The following is a 19,283-nucleotide window of genomic DNA, read 5'->3' on the forward strand; positions in this document are numbered from 1 at the left end:
GCAATAGCTGGGCGTTAAATGCCCAGACCAAGCACCAACTGGGTGTTAAACGCCCAAAACATGCAGCAGTTGGGCATTTAACGCCAGGATTGTGGGGAGTAGGCAATTTCGTTTTCACTTCAAATTTGTTTTTTCAATTTTCATGTTTCAATTCATGATTTCTTACAAATCCTAAATTTTCAAATCCTTTTTCAAAAGATATCAAATGTATCTTAATTCATAAACCCTTTTTCTTTAATCCTCTTCAAATTCTTTTCAAATCCTTTTCAAAACAAATCTATCTTTTTTCTTTCTAAAATCTTTTCAACTCATCAATATCTTTTTCAAATCTTCACAACATCTTTTTCAAAACAAAGCTATATCTCTCAAATATCTTTCATATTATTCATATCTTTTAAATTTTAAAGTGCATCCTTTTCCTATCATACTTATCTTTTACAAATCATATCTTTTATCATATCTTCTTCAAAAATTTCGAAAAACCACCCCCTCCCTTTAAATCCTAGTTCGGCCTTCCCCCTACCTTCACAATTCGGCTTGGCTCTCCTCATATCCCACTTCTTTCCTTTCTTTTGCTTGAGACAAGTAAACCTCTAAGTTTGGTGTGTCTATCCGTGATCACTAAGCCAATACCCACTAAGATCATGGCTCCTAAGGGAAAACAAACCAACTCAAGAGGCAAGAAAGAGAATATTCCAAAACTACTTTGGAATCAAGGGAAGTTCTTAACCAAAGAACATTCAGACCATTACTACAAAATAATGGCTCTAAGGTCAGTGATCCCGGAAGCTAAATTCGATCTGAGAGAAGACGAATACCCGGAGATCCAAGAGCAAATTCAAAACAGAAGCTGGGAAGTCCTAGCTAATCCTGAAACAAAGGTGGGAAGAAACATGGTTCAGGAATTCTATGCAAATTTGTGGCAGACGGACAGGCAGAGAATAGCGGAAACCGCATTCTATGACTATAGAACTCTGGTCAGAGGGAAGATTGTTCACACCCACCCTAACAAAATAAGGGAGATCTTCAAGCTGCCTCAACTGCAAGATGACCCAGACTCCTTTAATAGGAGAATGATGAGATCAAACCTGAGCTTAGACAATATCTTAGAGGACATATGTCTCCCTAAAGCTAAATGGACAACCAACACAAAGGGTGCCCCGAACCAACTCAAAAGAGGAGATCTCAAACCAGTCGCCAGAGGCTGGCTGGACTTCATTGGACGCTCTATACTGCCCACTAGCAACTGCTCTGAAGTCACCATCAGAAGAGCAGTAATGATTCATTGCATTATGCTGGAAAAAGAAGTGAAAGTTCATCAACTGATTGCTTGTGAGATTTACAAAATTGCAAACAAGAACTCCAAAGATGCCAGATTGGCTTACCCAAGCTTGGTCTCTCTATTATGTAAAGATGCTGGGATAAAAATGGGAGTAGATGAGTACATCCCAGTTGAGCTACCAATCACCAAAAAGTCTATGGAAGGACAACAAGTGCAGAACGACCCCATCAAGAGGAGAGCACAGGAGTTCCTTCCGAAAATCCCTCAAATTGAATACTGGGAGCGCCTAGAAGCATCTGTCACCAAGTTGCAAGAAGCTGTGGATCAACTGAAGGAAGAACAGCAAAATCAAAACAGCATGCTCTGCAAACTGCTTAGAGAACAAGAAGAGCAAGGGCGTGAACTGAAGAAACTAAAGCGTCAGAAACTATCTCTTGAAGGGCCAAGCACTCCACAGACTAAAGAGGCATCCACCTCCCAAATTCAAGGTTGTTGAGTTCTAATCTTAGCCTTAACTCTGTGATAATTGTTCTTATTAGAAATTTACCTTAGAAGTTATATATGAGTAGTAGTAATTAGTATCTCTATTTTGATTTTATCTCCAATTAAGCTATAATTTATTTTTCTCATCATCATCAAACATGAATAAAATAGCAGATTTTTAGAATAAGGAGGCAATAATTTTTTTTTTGAGTTTTTAATAAGGAAAATTCTAAGTATTTATATGTGGTGGCAATGATTTTTGTCTTCTGAATGAATGCCTGAACAGTGCATATTTTTTATATTGAATTTTATGAATGTTAAAATTGTTGGCTCCTGAAAGAATGATGAAAAAGAGAAATGTTATTGATGATCTGAGAAATCATGAAATTGATTCTTGAAGTAAGAAAAAATAGCAAAAAAAAACAGAAGAAGGAGCAGTAGAAAAAGCCAATAGCCCTTAAAACAAAAAGGCAAGGGTAAAAAGGATCCAAGGCTTTGAGCATTAATGGATAGGAGGGCCTAAAAGGAATGAAATCCTGGCCTAAGCGACTAAACTAAGCTGTCCCTAACCATGTGCTTGTGGCGTGAAGGTGTCAAGTGAAAACTTGAGACTAAGCGGTTAAAGTCAAGGTCCAAAGCAAAAACATAGTGTGCTTAAGAACTCTGGACACCTCTAATTGGGGACTTTAGCAAAGCTAAGTCATAATCTAAAAATGTTCACCCAGTTATGTGTCTGTGACATTTATGTATCCGGTGGTAATACTGGAAAACAAAGTGCTTAGGGCCATGGCCAAGACTCATAAAGTAGCTGTGTTCAAGAATCAACATACTAAACTAGGAGAATCAATAACACTATCTGAATTCTGAGTTCCTATGGATGCCAATCATTCTGAATTTCAAAGGATAAAGTGAGATGCCAAAACTGTTCGGAAGCAAAAAGCTATTAGTCCCGCTCATCTGATTAGAATCTGAGCTTCACTTAAAACTCTGAGATATTATTGCTTCTTGATTTCTTTTCATCCTATTTTATTTGTCTAGTTGCTTGGGGACAAGCAACATTTTAAGTTTGGTGTTGTGATGAGCGGATATTTTATACGCTTTTTTAGGGTAATTTCATGTAGTATTTAGTATGTTTTAGTTAGTTTTTAGTATATTTTTATTAGTTTCTAGGCAAAATTCATATTTCTGGACATTACTATGAGTTTGTCTATTTTTCTGTGATTTCAGGTATTTTCTGGCTGAAATTGGGGGAGCTGAGCAAAAATCTGATTCAGGCTGAAAAAGGACTGCAGATGTTGTTGGATTCTGACCTCCCTGCACTCGGAATGGATTTTCTGGAGCTACAGAAGTCCAAATGGCGCGCTATCAATTGCGTTGGAAAGTAGACATCGGAGCTTTCCAGCAATATATAATAGTCCATACTTTTCTCAAGGATAAACGACATAAACTGGCGTTCAATGCCAGTTCCATGCTGCATTCTGGCGTTAAACGCCAAAAACAGGTTACAAGTTGGAGTTAAACGCCCAAAACAGGTTACAACCTGATGTTTAACTCCAGAAACAGCCTAGGCACGTGTAAAGCTCAAGTCTCAGCCCCAGCACACACCAAGTAGGCCCCAGAAGTGGATTTCTGCACTATCTATCATAGCTTATTCATTTTCTGTAAACCTAGGTTACTAGTTTAGTATTTAAACAACTTTTAGAGATTTATTTTGTACCGGATGACATTTTAGATCTGAACTTTGTACTCTTTGACGGCATGAGTCTCTAAACTCCATTGTTGGGGGTGAGGAGCTCTGCTGTGTCTCGATGGATTAATGCAATTATTTATGTTTTCTATTCAAACACGCTTGTTTCTATCTAAGATATTCATTCGCACTTCAATATAAAGAAGGTGATGATCCGTAACACTCATCACCATTCTCAACCTATGAACGTGTGCCTGACAACCACCTCTGTTCTACCTTCGATTGAATGAGTATCTCTTGGATTCCTTAGTCAGAATCTTCATGGTATAAGCTAGAATCCATTGGTAGCATTCTTGAGAATCCGGAAAGTCTAAACCTTGTCTGTGGTATTCCGAGTAGGATTCAAGGATTGAATGACTGTGACGAGCTTCAAACTTGTGAGTGTTGGGCGTAGTTACAGATGCAAAAAGGATCAATAGATCCTATTCCGACATGATCGAGAACCGACAGATGATTAGCCGTGCGGTGACAGTGCACCTGGACCATTTTCACTGAGAGAACGGATGGTAGCCATTGACAACGGTGATCCACCAACACACAGCTTGCCATAGGAGGAAACTAGCGTGTGTGAAGAAGATGACAGTAGGAAAGCAGAGATTCAGAAGATAAAGCATCTCCAAAACTCCAACATATTCTCCATTACTGCATAACAAGTATTTATTTCATGCTCTTTTATTCTTCGCAATTCAAATTGATAATTATAATTGATATCCTGACTAAGAGTTACAAGATAACCATAGATTGCTTCAAGCCAACAATCTCCATAGGATTCGACCCTTACTCACGTAAGGTATTACTTGGACGACCCAGTGCACTTGCTGGTTAGTGGTACGAGTTGTGAAAAGTGTGATTCACAATTCGTGCACCAAGCTCCTACCAAGAATGTGTTAGAATAGGTCTTGTTATGTTGAAACAAAAAGAGAGAAGAGAAAAAGGAAAAATGGGCACCGACGCGCCAGCGCACTGTGCGCGTGCGCGCCGGTGATGCATTCCCAACTCTTGTGCCAAACACCCGAGAGTCATGCCCACTTTGTGCCCATCTCTGATGACAAGTCATCTTAGCCTAGTTTCACTAGCCTTTTTCTTTTGATTTCAATAGAATTATGCACTTTCTTGAGCCATAAGCAAGCCAATTGGGTAGATTTTCATGCTTCCTTTGATTTAATCAACCATGTATGAATTCATGCTATTTCATGAGGTTTTATGCTATAATTGTCACATATTATGAAAGAATGAATACCTCATGATTTTGAGCATAGCTTTGATATGTTTGGTTGATTAATGATAGGTGAAGAAAGCTTGGAGAAAGGTTGAAGCAAGAAGGAATGGCTAGGAGGAAGAGAGGATAAAAAGTTTGAGCAAAAGTTTGCCTCAAACTTTAGCTCAAACTTTTGGATTAATTGAAAATGAACCAGGGAGCAAAAAGCTGGACCAAAAGTTAGCCTCAAACTTTTGTGCAAACTTTTGGGCAAAAAGCTGGAGCAAAAGTTAGCCTCAAACTTTTTGGCTAACTTTTGGGCAAAAAGCTGGAGCAAAAGTTAGCCTCAAACTTTTTGGCTAACTTTTGGCATCACAAATCAACACCCTGGAGAGCAAAAGTTTGCGCCAACGTTAGCCCCTAACTTTTTGGCTAACGTTGGCGCATGAAAAACACACCCTCGAGAGCAAAAGTTTGCGCCAACGTTAGCCCCTAACTTTTTGGCTAACGTTGGCACCATGAGTATGCAAGGGGAGGCCAACGTTGGAGCAAAAGTTTGACCCCTAACTTTTGCCCCAACATTGGTATCAGCAAAGAAGGGTGGCTGATGTGAAAAGTTGGAGTAAAAGTTAGCCTCAAACTTTTACTCAAACTTTTACTCAAGCTTTCATGATTCCAAACCCGGTTCAATTCGGTTTTTCTCCAAACTCCAAGAGCAATCAACCAAGGCCTCTATCAACCCAATTCCATCAAGAGCAAAGGCCCAATTGAAGGCTTGAAGATCATTTGAAGAAAGTGTATAAATAGCATAGAATTTAAGTTTTTAGGTAGCTTCCCTTTTTAGTTTTCATATAGAGCTTTCTTTTCTGGTTTTGATTGGGAATTCACTTTTACATTCTAGCATTGTTGTTTTAATTCAAGAGAATTGGGGAGGAGAATTGATCTCTCTTCTTCCTTGTTCTTGCCCAGCACTCTTTAGTTTTCTTGCTTCGGATCTTGGGTGGAGAATTGAAGAACTTCTATTTCAATCTCACCTTGGGATCTTGTTTAATTCTCTGCTTAATTGAATTTCAGTTTCGGTTAATTGCTTCTTCATCTACTTTCTTTGCAATTTACAATTTCTTTGCAATTGTTCTTGTTGGATCTAGGAAGGCATTGAGATCTAGACTTGGTTATCTAGTCTTTTGGGTCCTGAGATCTGAATTCCAATTTTACATCCTCTGTTTACTGCTTTCAAGCTCATTTACATTTCTGTTTTAAGATCTAGTTCAATTCCAGTCATCCTTTACTTCTCTGCTTGTTGCAATTTTACTTTTCCTTGTTTAATTTCTGCAAATCCAATTCCCAATTTCCTTTATAATTCAAGCCATTTACATTTCTTGCACTTTAAGATTCTGCAATTTACATTTCTTGCGTTCTAAGTTTCTGCCATTTAATTTCTTGTTCTTTAAGATTCAGCACTTTAAATTTCAGTTCTCTTTAATTTCATGCCAATTATCCATTCCCTTTACTTTCTATGCAATTTAAATTCTGCAAATCACAAATCTCTCAACCAAATCTTGATTCGCTTGACTAAATCAACCACTAAGCTAAAATTGCTCAATCCTTCAATCCCTGTGGGATCGACCTCACTCCCGTGAGTTATTATTACTTGATGCGACCCGGTGCACTTGCCGGTTAGTTTTGGGTGTTTTGGAGAAATTCGTTTCTCCACAAAAATATCCCATCAAGTTTTTGGCGCCGTTGTCGGGGATTGATTAGATTGACAATGATTAAGTGAGGTGGTGATCTAGATCTAGCATTTTTATTTTCTGTTTCTCTAATTTGCAACTAACCCACTAACTGTTTGAATTTTTGCTTAAGCTAACTAAAACTTCATTCTAGCAGTAGATTGAAGTGTCACTGGTTTGTGTGTTTCTTATGTTCTGTGTGTATGTCAGGTACAAGAAGAACCACACCCAATTTTCATGAACAAGACGAAAGAACTCTCAGGAGGTTAAGAAGAGCTGAAAGAGGGAAAAATATTGTTGGAGAAGAGGAATCAGAAGAAGAATTCCAGGATATGGAGGAACATTCAACCAATCCACCTGGTGGAGCTGACAATAATAACAACAACCCACCCCAGAGGAGAGTTTTGGCCTCCTATACCTTTGCAAATGCTAGACATTGTGGAAGCAGCATTCTCACCCCTAATGTCAATGCAAATAACTTTGAATTGAAGCCACAACTCATTACATTAGTCCAAAACAACTGCTCGTTTGGGGGAGGACCATTGGAGGACCTAAATCAACATCTATCTACCTTCTTAAGGATTTGTGACACTGTCAAGTCCAATGGCGTGAATCCTGAGACCTACAAGCTTCTGCTGTTCCCGTTCTCATTAAGAGACAAGGCTGCACAATGGCTTAAAACTTTTCCTCAAGGAAGCATCACTAGCTGGGATGATTTGGTGACTAAATTTCTAGCCAAATTCTATCCACCTCAAAGAGTTATCAGGCTGAAAACTGAGGTACAAACATTCACACAATTGGATGCTGAAAATCTGTATGAAGCATGGGAGAGATACAAGGCTCTGCTGAGGAAATGTCCACCAGAAATGTTCACTGAGTGGGACAAGCTACAGAACTTCTATGAAGGACTCACTCTAAAGGCTCAAGAATCACTTGACCACTCAGCTGGAGGATCATTGCAACTGATGAAAATAGCAGAAGAAGCTCAAAATCTTATTGACATGGTGGCCAACAATCAATATTTCTTTGCTCACCATAGAAATCGCCAACCATCACAAAGGAGAGGAGTAATGGAGCTAGAAGGATTGGACTCAATCTTGGCTCAAAACAAGATGATGCAGCAGCAAATTCAACAACAATTTGAGCAAATGGCCAAGAGGATTGATAGCCTCCAAGTTGCAGCAGTTAACACAAGCCAACCATCATCCACATGGGAGCAAAATGAAGAAACTCAAGAAGAACAACAACAAGAGCAAGTACAGTATATGCACAACCAAGTAGCAAACTAACCAGAACCCCTACAGAAAAACTCAAAACAACTACCCCAACCCCAACCAGTACCAATCCAATAACCAACCCACCAACCAAAATGCCTACCATCCACCACCCACATCTCATAACCCACCTCAAGTGTCACCTGAATCTCAAAGACTCACTAACTTGGAGACCTTGATGGATAAATTGTTGAAACACCAGGAAATGACAACCAAGAACCATGAAGCCTCCATAAAGAGCCTAGAGAGGCAGATGGGGCAAATCTCCAAGCAGATCTCTAGTGAGAGACCTTCAAGCTCTCTGCCGAGTGACACAATTCCAAATCCTAAGGAAGAATGCAAGGCAATACAATTAAGGAGTGGGAGAACATTGGTGAGCAACAATGACACTACAAAGAAGCAAGCAGAGAGCAGCAAAAGACCAATAGAAGATGAGGAGCAAACAAAGGAAGATGAAGCCAAGAATCAAGTTGTGATGCCAAACAAGAGCACTGAGAAACTCAAAGAGAAGGATAACCAGTCACACGGTTCAAAAGAAGTAACTCAGGGACAGCAGCAAATAGGAAAGAGCATCACATCTCCACTGCCATATCCCCAGAGGTTCAACAAAGAAACTAAGGACCAACATTTTCATAAGTTCCTTGAGACTTTCAAAAAGCTGGAAATCAATATTCCCTTGGCCGAAGCACTTGAGCAAATGCCTCTGTGTGGCAAGTTTTTGAAGGAGCTTATCAACAAGAAAAGAAGTTGGGATGAGAAAGAAACTATACTGCTTACTGAGGAATGCAGAGCCTTGATTCAAAAAGGACTTCCTCCTAAGCTTGAGGACCCAGGGAGCCTTTTGCTACCTTGCACCATTGGGGAATTAACTATTACTAAAGCAATGTGCGATCTAGGAGCAAGTATCAACTTAATACCATCCTCCTTGGTAAAAAAGTTGCATATAGAAGAAGTTAAACCAGTACAGATATCTCTAGAGCTAGTAGATAAGTCAACAGTATACCCCAGGGGTATGATTGAAAACCTTCTGGTCAAGGTGGACAGTTTCATATACCCTGCAGACTTTGTGGTTCTGGATTCAGATGGGGATGATGGTGATTCTATTATTCTGGGAAGGCCATTCTTGGCCACTGCTAGAGCTATCATAGACATAGAGCAAGGAGAACTAACTCTCAGGATGCATGATAAGAGTGTCACTATGAAAGTATTACCAGAAGCCCAGTTTAGTAATAGGAGGAGGGACTCTATGGAAATTGACAAGGTGATTCACAACAATATCCCAAGGCAGAAGATTGTGCAGAAGGATAAAAAAATCCAAGAGGATATTGGAGTATTAGCCACTGAAGAGAGAAATCCCCAAGGTAAGTCTACAGCCATAAAAGAAAGATCAACAAAAAAAGGGATGAAACGCAGAAACAAAACAAAAAGGGGTTGGAAGAATAGGAAGATTCCAACATAGGGGCTTTCCAAAGGTGACAAAGTGCAATTGATATATCAACAACTGGGAGCAAGCCGACAGACTGATGACTATTACAATGTTAGCAACATACTCTCGTTGGAACATGCTGAAATTGAACACCAGAGAACAAAGAGGAGGATCACAGTCAGGGGAGACAAGTTGAGGCACTACAATCCTCAACCACCATAAAAGAAAGCCCCAATGTCAAGCTAGTGACAATAAAAGAGCGCTCTATGGGAGGCAACCCATGATTTAAGATTTATGTCATTTTAAATTCAATAAGCTATGATCATCTGAGCATGAAATTTGTTTTCATGGACGAACTCAATGAATGCATGCAAATTTTTTTTCATATGTTAAGACTTCTAAAGTCTTGTGTGCCTTCAAGCACACCAAACCAGTGTTACAAACATTTTCACATTATATGCCTAGCATATGACCAAACACTAAGTTTGGTGTTTCTCTTCTCATGAAAATAAAAAAATCATGCATCAATGATCATACATTATCTCTTACTGAGACTTTTCAATTAAAAAGAAATCATATTCTGTGATGAAGGCATCAATTGTGATTTACTACTAGCATCTCACATTTACCCCTTAAGCAAGATACAAGTTTGGTGTTCACCAAACTTTGATGCACGGATTTAGGGACACAATTGATCCTTCATGAAAAAAAAAAAGAGAGAGAGAGAGAAAAAGGAAAATTATGATGAAAATATTTCTTATAAACATTTGACCAAGAATGACATTGGGATTTCAATTTCACTAGTTAGAGGAAGAAACACATATTTTCAACTATATGACCAAACATTAAGTTTGGTGTCCTCCAAGAAAAGTCACGGTTCAAATGGATATAAGGAATGGTGATTCATATAGTGTTAATGAAAAAAAAAAAGAAAAGCACCATTGCCACGGTTTGATATAGCTAATGTGTGTTGTCCTGTTGTGATGACTAGGTGGTCAAAGAACACTTTATGAAAGAGACAAGACAGAGGAAAGCATAGCATGAGGACAAAATCTCATCACATGCCTCAAAAAGAGAATCTGTCACTCCTTGAAATGATCACGGCAAAGACAATTGAAGAAGCAAGCTTTGTCTTCATTCATCCTTACATGCACACCTTTGATTCACATAGTATCCAATAGCATCCTAGCCCTTCATTATTCATTTAAATAACATACCACCTCCAAGCCATGCATGTGACCGAACCCTTGCACTCCAACCATTTAAACTTCCCTTCATCATTTCTCATCATAACAAGCTCGGCCTCAAATTTCATCTTTCTCCAAACACACACCAAAATATCTAACATTCTTCACACTCCCTTTAACCTCAAGAGTCTCAAACAACCAAGTGATCATGGCCTCTTCCTCAAGAACCAAACGAAGAAGAGGGAAAGATCCCATGGTGGAGGCGAGCTCCACTAGGGAGCATTAGGAATACAGAACTCTCTCTCTTTAGTTTTTCTTTGTTTTGAATCTTGGGTTGAGAATTGAAGAAATTCTGTTTCAATCTCAACTTGAGAATTCTCTCTGTTTTCCTCTTCTGCAAACTTTCAGTGAATTGTAATTTGAATTAAAACTCTCTTTACTGCTTTCATCTCTATTTCTTCTGCAAATTATTTACTGTTGGATCAAGGAAGGAATTGAGATCTAGACTTGGTCTCTAGTCTCATCCAACCCCTGAGATCTTCAACTTTCCTTTAGTTATTGCAATTGAGCTGCATTTCACTTTCTGTTTGGTTCTTCAATTTAATTTACATTAAGCTTGCTGCAAATCTCATTTACATTTCCTGCAAAATTTTAAATTCCTCTGCAATTGCTCTAAATTCTGATTCACTGCAATTTTGCTTCTCTATTTACAGTGCTCTCAGTTTACTTTCCAGCAATTTAAATTTCCAATTGCGTGATCTATTGTTCTCTTTAATTTCCAGCACCCACTCCCCTTTATATTTGATGCAATTTACATTTCTTGCAATTTAAGTTTCAGCTATTTTACTTTCTTGTTCTTTAAGTTACTGTCCGATTTACTTTTTGCACTTTAATTTTCCTTGTCCTTTACTTTCTGCTGCATCAATTATCACACAAATGTTAGCTTGACTAAACTAATTACCCACTAAAGTTGCTTGATCCATCAATCCCTGTGGGATCGACCTCACTCCCGTGAGTTTTATTACTTGATACGACCCGGTGCACTTGCCGGTTAGTTTTGGGTGTTTTGGAGAAATTCGTTTTCCGCAAAAACTCCATCAATCTCGCGCCAGGCACCCAGACGTGCGCGTGCTTGCCGCTTGCGCGCCCCCTGTAATTCAGCCATCAATGCGCAAGCACACAGTTAGACAATGCGAGGTCTACTTCTTTAGGACCTTCTTTAGTTGTTTCCACCTCTTCGCAAGCTTTTTTGATTTCAACCTTTTCCCCTTGGTAGCTTTCTTCCGATTCACTCTCTTCTTTATTGCTCACCAAGGATATGGGAGGTTGTGGTCATTCTTCTATAATTTCGACTTCATGTCCAATGGGAAAGGATTCAATTATAGATAGAAATTCATCCATGATTGAATTTATCTCTTGATAAACCTCTTCCAAGTCTTCAACTATGATATGCCTTGGAGGTTGCGCACCCTCCTTAACGTCAATATCAAGCATCTTGGAGGAATGCTCCATGATGCTACATTCCCATGGACTTTCAACATCTCCTAAATCTTCAACCACTTCTTCCTTCTTTTCAATAACCATAGGCTTCTCCAATTGTTCCAACACAAAATTTGACTCTTTCTTCTTCTCCACCGGATTTTCCACTTTCTCCTTCATACTTTGCTCTTCTTTTGCTTTTTTATATGTGGCCACGAAAGCACCTTGAGTATTCAAGCAATGGTAGGCTAAAGTATGTACTACCTTGGTCAAGTTAGTCACAAACTCTAGGGTGTTCTTTTGCATATCCGCTTGTCCTTAAAGTAGCAAGGTAAGAGAATCATCTATTGGGGTTTGGGGTAGATAAGATGGTTCATTATTTTGGAGAAAGGGTTCATAGTAGGAAGGTGGTTCTTCTTGGTAGGGGTATAGAGATGGTGAGTATTGAGGTGGTTCTTCATAGTAGTCATGATAGGGTTGTGGTGGTTCCAAAAGTTCTTGCTCATAACGGTCACAAGGAAATGGCATGGGTGATTGGTCATATGATGGATATGGATCATAGCAAGATGTTTGGTATGGAAAGGCTTGTGAGTATGGTTGAGGTTCATGTTGAGGACAAGATTCATAGGCATATGATGGTGGTTGTTGATTGTCACAAGAATATTCACCATAGCCATTGAATTGACATGTATTAGGATGGTGATTATACCTATAAGTATCTGGAAGTTGTTTCCAATAGGAGTGATCAATTCCTTGAGGCTCCTCCCATCTTTGTTGGTTCCATCCTTGATACATGTGATCATTGAAGTTCACATTTCCTACAACATAATTAGGACCAAACTCATAGCCAAAGTGAGAATTCATGAGAGCAAGAGAAAATGAAAACAAAATCAAATAAGAAGCAAGAAAATTAAATATTAAAACTAGCAAGAACTAACAAAGAAGCAAAAGGCAAACCTATTTACAATATTCAGATATATACAATAACCAATAACATAACACCATTGCAATTCCCCGGCATCGGCGCCATTTTGATGATTGGATTTTTGACGGTTTAGAATTCACAATAAATTCTCGTTGCAAGTATAGTTTCTAAACCAACAAAGAATCCTTTCATACAAAAGATTGTTTTTCACAAGTACAAACCCCTAAAATCTATAAACTGAAGTATTCAAACCTCGGGTCGTTCTCCCTAGGAATTGCGATAAAGTGTCTTGTTATTAGTTATGAGGTATGTTTGGGGTTTTTGAGATTTTAGACAAGAAATATAAAATGAAATGAAAATAAACTAACAACTATGAAAGCTCTTGGCAAGGTTATGAGAATTGGAAGTCCTATCCTCATTATCCTCCTCAATTGTGATGAGAATTGTCCATTGCTACCACTTAGTTAACCTCTAACTATGGAGGAAAGTCAAGTGGATGAATCAACTTGATTCCACAAGTCCTAGCCAACTCCCAAGGGAAACACTAGCTTTAGTAGTATCCAAATCAATTAGTAACTTCTAATTATCAATCAACAAGGGAATTAGATAATTCAAGAGTCACTAATTACTCTACCTAGGCCAAGAGGAATAAAATCTATACTAAAGCTAAAAGAAGCATTTTATCAAACACATAAGAGGCATAAAAGGAAAGCATATGAAATCTACAACAAGAATGAAATCTAACAACAATTATTGCTAGGAATTAACAACAACAATCAAAATGATCATTATTGACATGAATTACCTCAAATTGAATGGAAAGAAAATAGAAAAAATAAGAGTAGATCTACAACAAAATATAGAAACAATGTAAAAGAAATTACAACAAAAGAATAGAAAAGTGATGATTGCAACAACAACGAATTGAGAAGGAGAAGTAGAAGAAAGCATGAATTAAAACCTAGATCTAAGAACTAAACCTACGCTAGTGTCTAAAAGTGTCTCATCCCTTTTTAATCCTTGGGTTAAATAGCATCAGAAATGAGTTGGATTGGGCCCACAAGGCTTCTAAAATCGCTGGCCACGAGTTGCATTAAGTGAATCATGTGCACCCATCGGCGCGTACGCATACCGTGCGCGTGCGCACCCCTATACGTGATGCAACTATGGCAAATCTTATATTATTTTGAAGCCCCAAATGTTAGCTTTCCAACACAACTAGAACCGCATCATTTGAACCTCTGTAGCTCAAGTTATGATTGATTAAGTACGAAGAGGTCGGCTAGACAGCTTTGCGATTCCTTCATTTCTTCATGAGTTCTCCATTTCTACATGCTTTTTCTTCATTATCTTGATCCAATATTTGCCTCCTGATGAGCGGATAATTTATACGCTTTTTGACATTGTTTTTAGTATGTTTTTAGTAGGATCTAGTTACTTTTAGGGATATTTTCATTAGTTTTTATGTTAAATTCACATTTCTGGACTTTACTATGAGTTTGTGTGTTTTTCTGTGATTTCAGGTATTTTCTGGCTGAAATTGAGGGACTTGAGCAAAAATCAGATTCAGAGGTTGAAGAAGGACTGCTGATGCTGTTGGATTCTGACCTCCCTGCACTTAAAGTGGATTTTCTGGAGCTACAGAACTCGAAATGGCGAGCTTCCAATTGCGTTGAAAATTAGACATCCAGGGCTTTCCAGAAATATATAGTAGTCCATACTTTGGCCAAGAATAGATGATGCAAACTGGCGTTCAACGCCAGCTCTCTGCCCAATTCTGGCGTCCAGCGCCAGAAAAGGAGCCAAAACCAGAGTTGAACGCCCAAACTGGCACAAAAGCTGGCGTTCAACTCCAGAAAGGACCTCTACACGTGCAACACTCATGCTCAGCCCAAGCACACACCAAGTGGACCCCGGAAGTGGATTTATGCACCAATTACTTACTTCTGTAAACCCTAGTAGCTAGTTTATTGTAAATAGGACATTTCACTATTGTATTGGACATCTTTGGATTATCTTTTGATCTATTGATCACGTTTTGGGGGCTGGCCATCTCGGCCATGCCTGGACCTTTCACTTATGTAATTTTAACGGTAGAGTTTCTACACTCCATAGATTAAGGTGTGGAGCTCTGCTGTTCCTCAAAGATTAATGTAAGTACTACTGTTTTCTCTTCAATTCTTCTTATTTTGCTTCTAAGATATTCATTCGCACTTCAACCTGAATGTGATGAACGTGACAATCATCATCATTCCTTATGAACGCGTGCCTGACAACTACTTCCGTTCTACCATAGACTGAATGAGTATCTCTTAGATCTCCTAACCAGAATCTTCGTGGCGTAAGCTAGAATGATGGCGGCATTCAAGAGAATCCGGAAGGTCTAAACCTTGTCTGTGGTATTCCGAGTAGGATTCAATGATTGGATGACTGTGACGAGCTCCAAACTTGCGATTGCAGGGCGTTAGTGACAGACGCAAAAGGATAGTAAATCCTATTCCAGCATGATCGAGAACCGACAGATGAATAGCCGTGCCGTGACAGGGTGCGTTGACCATTTTTACTGAGAGGATAAGATGAAGCCATTGACAAGGGTGATGCCTCCAGACGATTAGCCGTGCCGTGACAGGGCATTGTATCATTTTCCCGAGAGATGACTGAAAGTAGCCATTGACAGTGGTGATGTATCACATAAAGCCATCCATGGAAAGGAGTAAGACTGATTGGATGAAGATAGCAGGAAAGCAGAGGTTTAGAGGAACGAAAGCATCTCCATTCGCTTATCTGAAATTCTCACCAATGAATTACATAAGTAATTCTATCCCTATTCCATTAATTATTATTCGAAAACACCATTATCAATCTATATCTGCCTAACTGAGATTTGCAAGGTGACCATAGCTTGCTTCATACCAACAATCTCCGTAGGATTCGACCCTTACTCACGTAAGGTATTACTTGGACGACCCAGTGCACTTGCTGGTTAGTTACACGGAGTTGTGAACCGTGGTTTTGGCATCATGTTTTTGGTGCCACTTCCAGGGAAAGAAAGAGCAATGAACTTTACATAATTAAAGTGTAATCACGATTCCGCGTACCAAGTTTTTGGCGCCGTTGCCGGGGATTGTTCGAGTATGGACAACTGACGGTTCATCCTGTTGCTCAGATTATGTAAATTTCTTTTTGTTTTCTTTTCAAAAATTTTTCAAAAAAAAAATTTTTTTTTATTTCAAAATTTTCTCACCTGTTTTCGAAAAAATTTTTAGATTCAAAATTTTTAAGAATGAATTCTAGTGTTTCATGAAGCATGTGAAGCCTGGCTGGCTGTAAAGCCATGTCTAAATTCTTTTGGACTGAGGCTTCCAACCATCAGCTGTTACACGACTGAAGGGTATGTCAGGCATGTCATGTCTGAATTACATGCTGAAGCTTGGCTGGCCATTGGCCATGTCTAGTGTTTTGGACCGGAGCTTTCATTGAAAGCTTGGCTGGCTACTGAGCCATGTCTAATTCCTGGACTGAAGCTTTAGACTAAGAATGCAAGATTCCTGGAATTCATGTTAAAAATTTTGGAATCCTTATTTTCCTTTTTCAATTAATTTTCAAAAAATCCAAAAAAAATTAGAAAATCATAAAAATCAAAAATATTTTTCTGTTTCTTGTTTGAGTCTTGAGTCATGTTATAAGTTTGGTGTCAATTGCATGTGCATCTTGCATTTTTCGAAAATTCATGCATTCATAGTGTTCTTCATGATCTTCAAGTTGTTCTTGGTAAGTCTTCTTGTTTGATCTTTGCATTTGCATGTTTTGTGTCTTTTCTTGTTTTTCATATGCATTCTTGAATTCTTAGTGTTTAAGCATTAAAGAATTCTAAGTTTGGTGTCTTGCATGTTTTCTTTGCATTAAAAATTTTTCAAAAATATGTTCTTGATGTTCATCATGATCTTCATAGTGTTCTTGGTGTTCATCTTGACATTCATAGTGTTCTTGCATGCATTCCTTGTTTTGATTCAAAAATAAAAGAGAAAAACATGAAAATAATGTTTTTAATTTTTCTCTCTCATCATAAAAATTCAAAAATCAAAAAAATATCTTTCCCTTTTTCTCTCTTCAAATTCGAAAATTTGGATTGACTTTTTCAAAAAATTTTCAAAATCAAGTTGTTTCTTATGAGTCAAATCAAATTTTCAATTTGAAAATCTTATCTTTTTCAAAATCTTTTTCCAAAAATCAAATCTTTTTCAAAATTCTTAGTTATTTTCGAAAATTCCAAAAATATTTTTCAAAAATCTTTTTCTTATTTTTATATCAAATTTTCGAAAATAACATAAGCAATTAATGTTTTGATTCAAAAATTTGAAGTTTGTTACTTGCTTGTTAAGAAAGATTCAAACTTTAAGTTCTAGAATCATATCTTGTGATTTCTTATGAATCAAGTCATTAATTGAGATTTTAAAAATCAAATCTTTTTCAAAACTAATTTCTAAAATATCTTTTTATCTTACCTTTTTCAAAAAGTTAGTTTCAAAATATCTTTTCTAACCTCCTAACTTCTTATCTTTTCAAAATTTGTTTCAACTAACTAACTAACTTTTTGTTTGTTTCTTAACTTTTTCAAAACTACCTAACTAACTCTCTCTCTCTAATTTTCGAAAATATCTTCCCTCTTTTTCAAAAATTTCTTTTTAATTAACTAATTATTCTTATTTTTATTTTTGATTTTAAAAATTTTCGAAAAATACTAACATGTTTCAAAAACCATTTTCGAAAATCACTAACTCTTTTTCAAAAATATTTTTCGAAAATTCTCCCTCTCCCATCTTATTCTATTTATTTATTCATTTACTAACATCTCATCTCACATCTCAACCCTCCTCACAGTTGTGTTTCTTCCATTACATTACATTCTTTGTCTCCCCCTCTTCTTCTACTCACACAGGGATCCCTATACTGTGGTATAAAGGATCTCTATTATTATTATTATTATTCTGTGCCTTCTTCTTTGTCATATGAGCAGGAGCAAGGATAAGAACATTCTTGTGGAAGCAGATCCAGAACCTGAAAGGACTCTGAAAAGGAAACTAAGAGAAGCTAAAATACAACAATCCAGAGATAACCTTTCAGAAATTTTCGAACAGGAAGAGGAGATGGCAGCCGAAAATAATAATAATGTAAGGAAGATGCTTGGTGACTTTACTGCACCTAATTCCAATTTACATGGAAGAAGCATCTCCATTCCTGCCATTAGAGCAAACAACTTTGAGCTGAAACCTCAATTAGTTTCTCTGATGCAGCAGAACTGCAAGTTTTATGGACTTCCATTTGAAGATCTTTTTCAGTTCTTAACTGAATTCTTGCAGATATGTGATACTGTTAAGACTAATGGAGTAGATCCTGAAGTCTACAGGCTCATGCTTTTCCCTTTTGCTGTAAGAGACAGAGCTAGATTATGGTTGGATTCTCAACCCAAAGACAGCCTGAACTCTTGGGATAAGCTGGTCACGGCTTTCTTAGCCAAGTACTTTCCTCCTCAAAAGCTGAGCAAGCTTAGAGCTGATGTTCAAAACTTCAGACAGAAAGAAGGTGAATCCCTCTATGAAGCTTGGGAAAGATACAAACAGTTGACCAAAAAGTGTCCTTCTTACATGCTTTTAGAATGGACCATCCTGGATATATTCTATGATGGTTTATCTGAGCTATCAAAGATGTCACTGGACACTTCTGCAGGTGGATCCATTCACCTAAAGAAAATGCCTGCAGAAGCTCAAGAACTCATTGACATGGTTGCAAATAACCAGTTCATGTACACTTCTGAAAGGAATCCTGTGAATAATGGGACGCCTATGAAGAAGGGAATTCTTGAGGTTGATACTCTGAATGCCATATTGGCTCAGAACAAAATATTGACTCAGCAAGTCAATATGATCTCTCAGAGTCTGCATGGAATGCAAGCTGCATCCAACAGTACTCAAGAGGCTTCTTATGCAGAAGAAGCTTATGATCCTGAGAACCCTGCAATAGCAGAGGTAAATTACTTAGGAGAACCTTATGGAAACACCTATAACTCATCATGGAGAAATCATCCAAATTTCTCATGGAAGGATCAAAAGCCTCAACAAGGCTTTAATAATAGTGGAAGAAACAGGTTTAACAATAGCAAGCCTTTTCCATCATCCACTCAGCAACAGACAGAGAACTCTGAACAAAATACTTCTAATTTAGCAAATTTAGTCTCTGATCTATCTAAGGCCACTGTAAGTTTCATGAATGAAACAAGGTCTTCCATTAGAAATTTGGAAGCACAAGTGGGCCAGCTGAGTAAGAGGATCACTGAAATCCCTCCAAGTACTCTCCCAAGTAATACAAAAGAAAATCCAAAAGGAGAGTGCAAGGCCATTCACATAACCAAAATGGCCGAACCTAATGAGGGAGAGGAGGACGTGAATCCCAAGGAGGAAGACCTCCTGGGACGTCCAGTGATCAATAAGGAGCTTCCCTCTGAGGAACCAAAGGACTCTGAGGCTCATCTAGAGACCATAGAGATTCCATTGA

At 38.1% G+C, this 19,283-nt stretch overlaps 1 non-coding gene across 1 annotated transcript; it reads right to left on the minus strand.

The window, feature by feature from the left end:
• Positions 1–18,274: 18,274 nt before the first annotated feature.
• On the minus strand, positions 18,275–18,382 carry LOC148570915 (small nucleolar RNA R71). The gene has a single exon (XR_015880466.1). It is a non-coding gene; the product is annotated as a small nucleolar RNA R71 (small nucleolar RNA).
• Between the last annotated feature and the right edge of the window lie 901 nt (positions 18,383–19,283).

This window comes from Arachis ipaensis, chromosome B3, assembly GCF_059453495.1.
Source record: "Arachis ipaensis isolate K30076 ecotype BB chromosome B3, ASM5945349v1, whole genome shotgun sequence".
Lineage (NCBI taxonomy): Eukaryota > Viridiplantae > Streptophyta > Magnoliopsida > Fabales > Fabaceae > Arachis > Arachis ipaensis.